At 44.3% G+C, this 8,344-nt stretch overlaps 1 long non-coding RNA gene across 1 annotated transcript; it reads left to right on the top strand.

Annotated features, from left to right (window-relative positions):
* The first annotated feature begins 614 nt into the window (after positions 1-614).
* LOC126952487 (uncharacterized) lies at positions 615-7,620 on the top strand. The gene is made up of 2 exons (XR_007724917.1): positions 615-1,561; positions 7,335-7,620. It is a non-coding gene; the product is annotated as an uncharacterized LOC126952487 (long non-coding RNA).
* Positions 7,621-8,344: the final 724 nt, after the last annotated feature.

Here is an 8,344-nt window from a genome sequence, read left to right as displayed (position 1 = left end):
CAACCAGGACATGAAGAAAGGCCCTGCCCCTGAGTGGAATGGAGGACCAGGACCTGGACAGACATGATATGTCCTTTTCAGCAGCAGCCTCCTCTACTCGGCTGCAGCTGGTTGTGTGGACATAGGGTCAGGGTGGCTCCCTGTCATTCACGAGAAGCTGAAAACCTGGATTTTTAGAAAGTGAAATTCTCAGATTTTTTAAAACAGTGTGTCAATTTGAAGTTTCTGGTAGAGAGAGAGACCCTAAAATAACTCAGTAATTCAGTATTTACTCAAAACAATTCTATGAAATATGTACTATGATTATTCTAGTTGAGGAAACGGAGGCACAGAGAGGTTAAATAGCATCCCAAAGACAAACAAGTAGAAGTGGATTGGAGGAGAGCCTGGCACAGGAGGGGTTAAAGGGGGAACTATAGGCCCCTGTAATGAATAAGAGGAGACAGAGCCAATTTTTCTATCATAACAGTAAATTGGCCCCAAATTAAGCCAATACCCAGTTCTTATTGCTTCTGCAGAGAATTAATAAACCATGGCATCTTCTGAAAGTGGGGAAGCCAGCAGCTCAGAGAGGTGTCAGAAAGCTTTTTACGGGGCTGGAGATGTTCTGCCTTAGCAAGTAAAATGGTTTGATGGTTATGCCACAAACATGCAGAGAGGGGGAAACGGCACGGGCTGCCCTGCCTGTGCCCACTCCTGGCTCAGCTCAGAAGCGTGCCCACTATGAGGAGAAGTACCTGCAGTAGCTGGCTCTTGGGGCGTTAATGGCTATGGCCTCCCAGAGAATACTACGGAATATTTTAGGTTTACATTTTGCAGATGGTGTGCCAAGTCATTCCCTCATTCGGCCTATTAGGTGGTTAGTTTCCTTTTTCTAGTTAAAGGATTAACTAGAATTACCAGTCATCATGAGCTTCCCCCCAAGGACAGGTCAAAGGAAATTAATGGAAACTGCAGCAATAGAGACATGGGTTAGTTCCACAGAAGGAATTCCTGACTGGGAGAATTAGCCCTGGCACAGCTTCCAAGCGGGTGGAATTAGAACCCATCATGGAACCTAGGCAGAGCTGGAAACCCCTGCAGGCTCTGGCTCAGAATGGAGGTTACAGGCAAAACAGCAGAGTTAGGAGGGGAGGCGGGTTAAATACTTCACCATAAAATGTTCCAGAAACTTGGATCTGAATGGGGGCCTTTGAAATATTTCAGCCTGACCTTTTCACGTGCAGATGTGAAAACTGTGATCCAGACCTGGCCAGTGACTTGCTAAGGGCCATGCAGCTAAGTAACAGCAAAGGTAGAACGCAGGGCTGCAGTCCCTGCCGTGATTCCCCAACTTGAATCTAGTAATGCTCACTATAGATGAGACGACAGCCTTCTCAGGTTCTCGGTCTATGGGACTATAAAATGGAATGTTGGGCTTGGCACATCACAACACAATTGCCTATTTACAAGTTTATTCCCAATCTCCAATGGAAGTGAATGCCCCAAGGATGGGGACCATGGCTTCCTCATCTTTGTCACTGGGTGCCTTCTACAAGGCCTGACACATAGCAGGTCTTCAGTAAGTATAGAGGGATTGGGTGAAGACAACTTTGAAGGTCCTGAGACATAGCTCCTCTGTGTATACTATCCCCATGATGTGCTTGACAAGATGTCCCTGTACCACAAGATGGTATCATTATTGTAATCAGAGTAGATAAGAAACCTGGGTTCTGGGAGCTACATCAGATATGGCAAATACTATTTGCTAAGTCTAGGTGATGGTTATATGGGCATTCACTAGGCTATTCATTATATTAAAAAGTATTTATTATACTTCTCTGTTAAATATTTTCATAACAATAGTCAAAACAACGTAATAGCAACCTAAAGTTTATTCCTAAAAATGCTCATGCTCATGAAGCTTGGTTCTAGAACATAGCCACATCATTAGATGTCATTATAGTTGTATCATTCAGCAGATGTCTATTGTTGCTAATAGAATGTTCTGGATTCTTCCGTGGCACAGCACTAAAGAAGACTCAGCCAGTGCCCTTAAGAAACTTGAAGAGAAATGAGACTCAAGCCAACATTGCCACAAAACAAGGCAGATGTGGCTGCAGGGGAGATGTGGGGAATGCTGGGGTGGCTGAGGCTCAGCCGCACTCTGCGGGTTCTTCCACTGACCCCACCCCCTGACCAGCTCAGCCAACATTAACCCACTGCACACACACGGTCACACCACAGGCATCTTTAGAGGCACCAAAGGCTTGCTAATGACTAGGGTCCCCCCACCTGAGGAGCGCTTGGGGCCCCTTGCCTCCAGCCTTCTTCATTTCCTGCTATGGAATATTTGCACATGTGACCTATAAGGTTTAAGTGAAACAAAAAGGAAAATGAGCCACAAAAGGGCAGCCTGGGGCATGTGTGTGTGAAAGGAGATGTGCAAGATCATTGCCGTGGGGACTTGTTTTGGGAGAAGGAAGACAGCACATTTATGGACTGCTGATGTGGTTACAAATGCCACTGCCAGCAGCATGGCATCACAAGTCCAGGGTCATGGCTGATGCACATATTTGTAAGCTCTAGGGTGCAGCATGAGAGCACAGAAAAGCACCAGATTTGGCATCAGACAGCACTGGATTCAAATCTGGGCTCTACCACTTACTGGCAATGTTCAGCAACTTGCTTAGCCTCACTTCTCCCATTTGTAGAATGAGGGCTAACAATGAGTATTTCACAAGGCTCATCTACAAACTTAATAAGATTCTACTGCACATGGAGTATGCAGCGCAGCCTGGCATGGAGTAGGTGCTCAGTAAACGCTTCCTTACCCATCTATTCTTGCCCCTTTGCAAGGACAACTGCTTGAGGTTATAAATACATGGAAGAGTGTGGGTGCCTGCACAGTTTTTGTTTTGGCTCAAAATAGACACCCAAACCATCTTCTGTAGGTTTTCATATTGAGTCCTGTGTGCTAACAACCATCTCTCTGTGAAGGCACAGTCTTAGGCAAATGCTCAAATAGGTCAATGGGTGGTGATACCTCCTGAGTTAGAGTTCCTGCAAAGACTAACCTGGAGCAAGGATTCAAGTAGGCATCATTTATTTGGGAGGCAACCCCAGTAAACACTAGCAAGGAAGTGAGCAAGTGAGACATCAAAGGAAATGAAGCCAATGAAGGAAGTGTCAATATACAGGTTACCACTGGGGGCAGCTGAGTAACAACTAGGGGCTCAACCTTACAGGGGAATTCTGGGAGAAAAAGTAGACCATACCTCAGAATTACCTACCTTATGGGCAAAGGAGCTGGGGTATTTATCCTCCAACTCCCATCTATCAATGGCTGAGGGCTGCTCCTGGACATGAACTGGGAATTTTCAATTCACTATGCAGGCATGCTAAGAAAGAGCCTTCAGGCCCTCAGTTGTCAGTGCTTTCAGTACAAAGTGGTAAAATGCTCTTAGCACATATTGAAATAAGGACCAAGGAGTATTAACGGGCACCAACAGCACCTGCTATATTCCCTTACATGGAATTCCTTCTTAACACAGTCATTTTAACTTGGGTTTTGGTGGCTTTAGGTCTCTATTTACATGCATTTCCAGCCTGAGTTTTCTCATAATCTTCTAAAATCTTTCAGCTCCAAATGAGTAGGTAGTATGATCTACCAAGATGTGCACGATATGCATTGAGACTGTAAAATCCTTTAGAGGAGCATCTTTTTTATATTTCTCTTTTGCTGTGACTTTGGGTTAGTGGCATGCCCTCTCTAGCCTTTTCTTCTTCACCTGTAAAATCAGGAGGTTTGCTACGATGGCCTCAAGGCTCCCCAGTCTGTGATTTTTATGCTGTCAGCTACCACCCAAGATCCCTGGTGCTGAGTGGAGTGCATGTGAGGTATTCATAAAGGTTCATGGAATAAACAGACACCCATACTGCTCCAAGCCAGAGGTTTTATACTCCTTCAACTGGTGGAATAATAGACCCAGGCCTCCTCCAGGAGAGATGGCAGGGACTAGACGACTGGCAGGCAAGATGGTGGCCATCAGAAGCTGAACAGAGGAGCACTGAATTCTGGGAAAGGAAGCTGAGGGCAGAAATAGCAAAGTCAAATCTGTGTGGAGAGAACCCCCAGAGGCCACAAACCCACCCCACTGCCTTTCAACAAGACCATACTTAAGCCCTTCAGATGAAAACTCCATGAGCTACTTTTAAAGACCTACAGAGAACTAGGTAACTCCTGACCCTCTCACTGCAAACCACCAAGCAAGCTCTCCTGAAAAGTCAGAGAGAATGGAACTTGTTCCGTAGTTTCAAGCCAAAATAACCCAGTCTCAGCTAAATGGACAGTCCAAGTGACATGGGGCGTGGGTTTCACCTAGAACCCTTCAGGAACTGTCTGCCCTCCTTGTTTAGGGCCAGGAGTTGCCCAGAGCCCCAGTCACTTAGTCTCTTTCTTTGGCTCCAGGCTCACTGGAGATGGTGAACAGCTGTTTGCTATTCTGAGAGGAGGAGCCTTTCATATACTTGAAGACATTTTAAATAATCTCTCTTAATGATGGCTGGGAAGACTTCTTGTTACAGCTACCACATGGATAAAAAGCATGGGCCATCCAGTACTAATGTTAAATTCATCTGAGCCCTGGATGTGCAGGCATAGGGTAGAAATTGAACGAGTAGAATGGTCTTGTTTTTAACGCTTTGGCTTCAGGCAAGGAGACTGTTAAAAAGCATACATTTCTTTAAAAAACTAAATTACTAGCAGCAGTCTAGTTGTGGGTGATAAAAAGATAGACGACTTTATTTCTGTGTATTTGGCCATGAATAATTTTTATAACCAGGAAAAAAAACTCAGACTAGAGTGCAGTAGCTTGATCATAGCTCAGTGCAGCCTCAAACCCCTGGGCTGAAGCAATCCTCCCACCTCAATCTCCTGACTATCCGGGATTATAGGCACACACCATCACATCCAGGTAATTAAAATAAATTTTTTTACAGAGATAAGGTCTCACTATGTTACTTTAGGCTACTCTCCAAACTCCTGACCTCAAGTGATCCTCCTGCCTTGGCCTCCCAAAATACTGGGATTACAGGCGTGAGCCACTACGCCCAGCCTGGGCTGCTTTTTGAGACAGTGGTGAGATACAGTAATAAGAGGGAGACTGAAGGAGAAAAGTCAAGGAGGAGATTACCCTGGCATTGCTTGACAGAGCTGTCCCCAGTCTTTTTGGCAGCACAGACTGGTTTCGTGGAAGACAATTTTTCCACTGCTGGGGAAGATGAGGGGTGGTTTGGGGATGAAACTGTTCTACCTCAGATCACCAGACATTAGATTCTCATAAGGAGTGTGCCACCTAGATCCCTCGCACACACAGTTCACAATAAGGTTCACGGTCCTGTGAGACTCTAATGCCACCGCTGATCTCACAGGAGGTGGAGCTCAGGCAGTAATGTACCACCTGCTGTGAGGCCTGGTTCCTAGCAGGCCATGGTGGGGATGGGGGTGGGGTGATGGGGTTGGGGACCCCCGGCCTAACATATAACAGGCATGCCACCATGACGTGGAGAATGCTATTACTTGCCCAGTTTGTCTTAAAGAGCTTCCCTTCCCTTTATCTCAAGGGAACAGTAGTTGGCAGACAGACATAGCATCTCCTACAAAAACTTCAGATGGAACAGTGTGTGTTAGAGCTTTGTTGAATCTTACACCAAGTTAAAAGTATCTTTGGCTTTTGGAGTATGACTGAGGTTGGAAGGGGATGCCCTCACTTGCCTGGGATGGAAGTAATTCCCAAACATGAATGCACTCACCAAAAAAGCATAAATGTTGGGGAAGAGTTGATGATAAAATGTTAAGTGAAAAAAAACAAGCCATAAAATACTATATATACTGTGAGCACATATATGAAAATTCTGTATTTATAGAGATAAGGGCTCAAAAGATCAAAAATAGTTGCTGTGTTGAGTTAATGAATTATAGGCAAGTTTTTTCAAAAAGTTCTTAATGTAACTGTAGTCCATTCAGGGTTTTTTAATCCAACATTTTATTATGAATATTACCAAACCTACAGCAAAATTGAAAGAATTTTACACTGAGCACCCATTTACCTGACACATAGACTCTGCCTTTAATGCTGTTCAGTTTTTAAACTATTTTAAAGTGTTTTAAGCTTTTGTTTTCCATAATATTTGACACTTACATTAAGTATAAACTATATAGGCTTAATTACACAATGAACACTTCAAGAATCAGAACATCATCTATAATACCAGCAATTTGCAAGGCCAAGGCAGGAGAATTACTTTAGCCCAGGAGCTTGAGACCAGCCTGGGCAATATAGTGAGACCCTGTCTCTAAAAATAAATAAATAAGAATCAGAGCATACCTTCGCTCTTGCAGCTCCCCGTGTGTTCTTTCCTATTCCCAACCCATCTGCCTTCCTCCAGGATAGTCACAACCTGAACTGTGGGGTTTATTATTCTCTTTCTCACCTTTCTGGTAACTTTTATGTATGTATCTGTGTTGGCCAGGGCAGACTAGGTCATGCTGTGGAAACAAAACACTCTAAAATCTTGACTGCTTAACAGAACAGCAAAATTTTTTTCTTGCTCAAGAGAAAACCTACCTACTGCAGGTTCAGCTGACTTTCATATCCTTCATGCAGCAACTCCACAATCCAGGCTGCTTTGACCTTAATGTGCCATCACCTAAATATGAGGCATTCCGCAAGATCACTTCAGCCGCAATGAGCTGCCTCAGCCCAGGGGTGACGCGTGCCCCTTACAGTCATAGCCCGTTGGCCAGGAGAGCTACCTGACCTCACTTGGCTGCCAGGGGAGAGAAATGTGATCCTTCCATGTGCCCAGGAGAAGAGCACAGAAATGCAGATACGGGTAAGCCCTGGAAAGCTCCTCCATATTAGCCCTGAGCAACATATTATTTACTATTTGCTTGGGTTGGTTTTTGAGCTTTACCAAGAAAAATAATCATCATCATGCTCTACGCAGCCCTCTGCAAGCTGCTTTTCCTCATCCATGGTAGATGTCTCTAACATTTACCCATGTTATTGTAGGTAGCTGTATTCTCATTCATGTTCACTCTTGTATGGCACTCCATTGCATGAATGATATGTTTTGTCCACTCTCCTACTGAGGGATATTGGAGGTTCCTGTCTTTTGCTGTTTTAAACAATATGCTGCCAGATATAGGTCTCTCGGTGCAGATGCACAGGAGATTCTCTAGAGCACAGGTTGCTCAGGTTTTTAAAACTAAAATTTTTAATGAGAGGGGAAAGACAAAGCAACAGCAAAAGGTGGGAGGTGTTAACACTTTTCCATTTTGCAAACGGCAGGGTGCAGGAGATTCAGACTCTGTGCTCTCCTTCAGCAAGGCACAGGTTGAACTCAGAACAAATAAGTCAGAGATGAAATAAATGTCTTCGCATAAAGCTGCGAGTTTACAAAGAGAAATCAAATGAGGCACCCAAGCAACTGTTGCTTTCACATAACTTGGAGGTTTCTAAGGCAGTGTTTCTCAATGTCAAGATGTCACCATTTCAAAAGAGAACCTGAATTCTCAGAAGATTTCAACGCAAGATTTTCACTTGCCTCCATTTTGCAAATAAATAAATGCCATACTGTGATCTTGTTCTCTTTTTTTACTGGAGGGAGACATGTCTTGGAATCAAAGAAATAATGACAAGGTATTTCCACTTTCCCTAAGACTGGCAACACCAGTGTACAGCCCTGGAAGGAAAGATATAAAGCAGGAGAAATAAGGCTACCGGGAACAGATTTCAACATTGGCAAACCAAGGAATAACATTAATCATGTAATTTATCCTACTAGGTTCCTGGTGGGATCCTTCTTGTTAGCTTTGACCACAAGCAAGAAATTGTGGCCTTGATGAAATGTTTTATTTTCAATTTATCAGCGGTAATAGAGGGAATCTGGTAACCCATCTCTTGACAGGTTAAGAAAGAAATGGAGAGATAGTCCTGAACACCTTTGGAGTAGTTGGCTCATAGGCAAATCGGATGAAGCACTGGGAGAAGTCTGGGGGGCCAGTCAGCCTTGGTTTTGCAGGCAGAAAAGAGTGGGATGGATCTTAGTGCTGTCCTTAGAGGGCCGGGACAACAACTGGCCTCTGACCAAGAGCAAAGGAAGCACATCCAGGTGGCTGAGCTCCTCGCCTTGAGAACGTAAAGATGACCAGCTGCTCAGGAGTTAGTGGAAGTCACAACTTGTAATTCAATGGTGAAAGAACGAGGCTTTATCAAGTTAAAACAAAAGTGGATGCATTGTTCACTTTTGCTGCTACTAATGGGGCATTTCCAGGTGCCATCCACTGTGCCAAGGCTTG

This window comes from Macaca thibetana, chromosome 4 (genome assembly GCF_024542745.1).
Source record: "Macaca thibetana thibetana isolate TM-01 chromosome 4, ASM2454274v1, whole genome shotgun sequence".
In the NCBI taxonomy this organism is placed as follows: Eukaryota; Metazoa; Chordata; class Mammalia; order Primates; family Cercopithecidae; genus Macaca; species Macaca thibetana.
The sequence above is the reverse complement of the archived record's forward strand: the minus strand, read 5'-3'. Positions and strand labels throughout refer to the sequence as shown.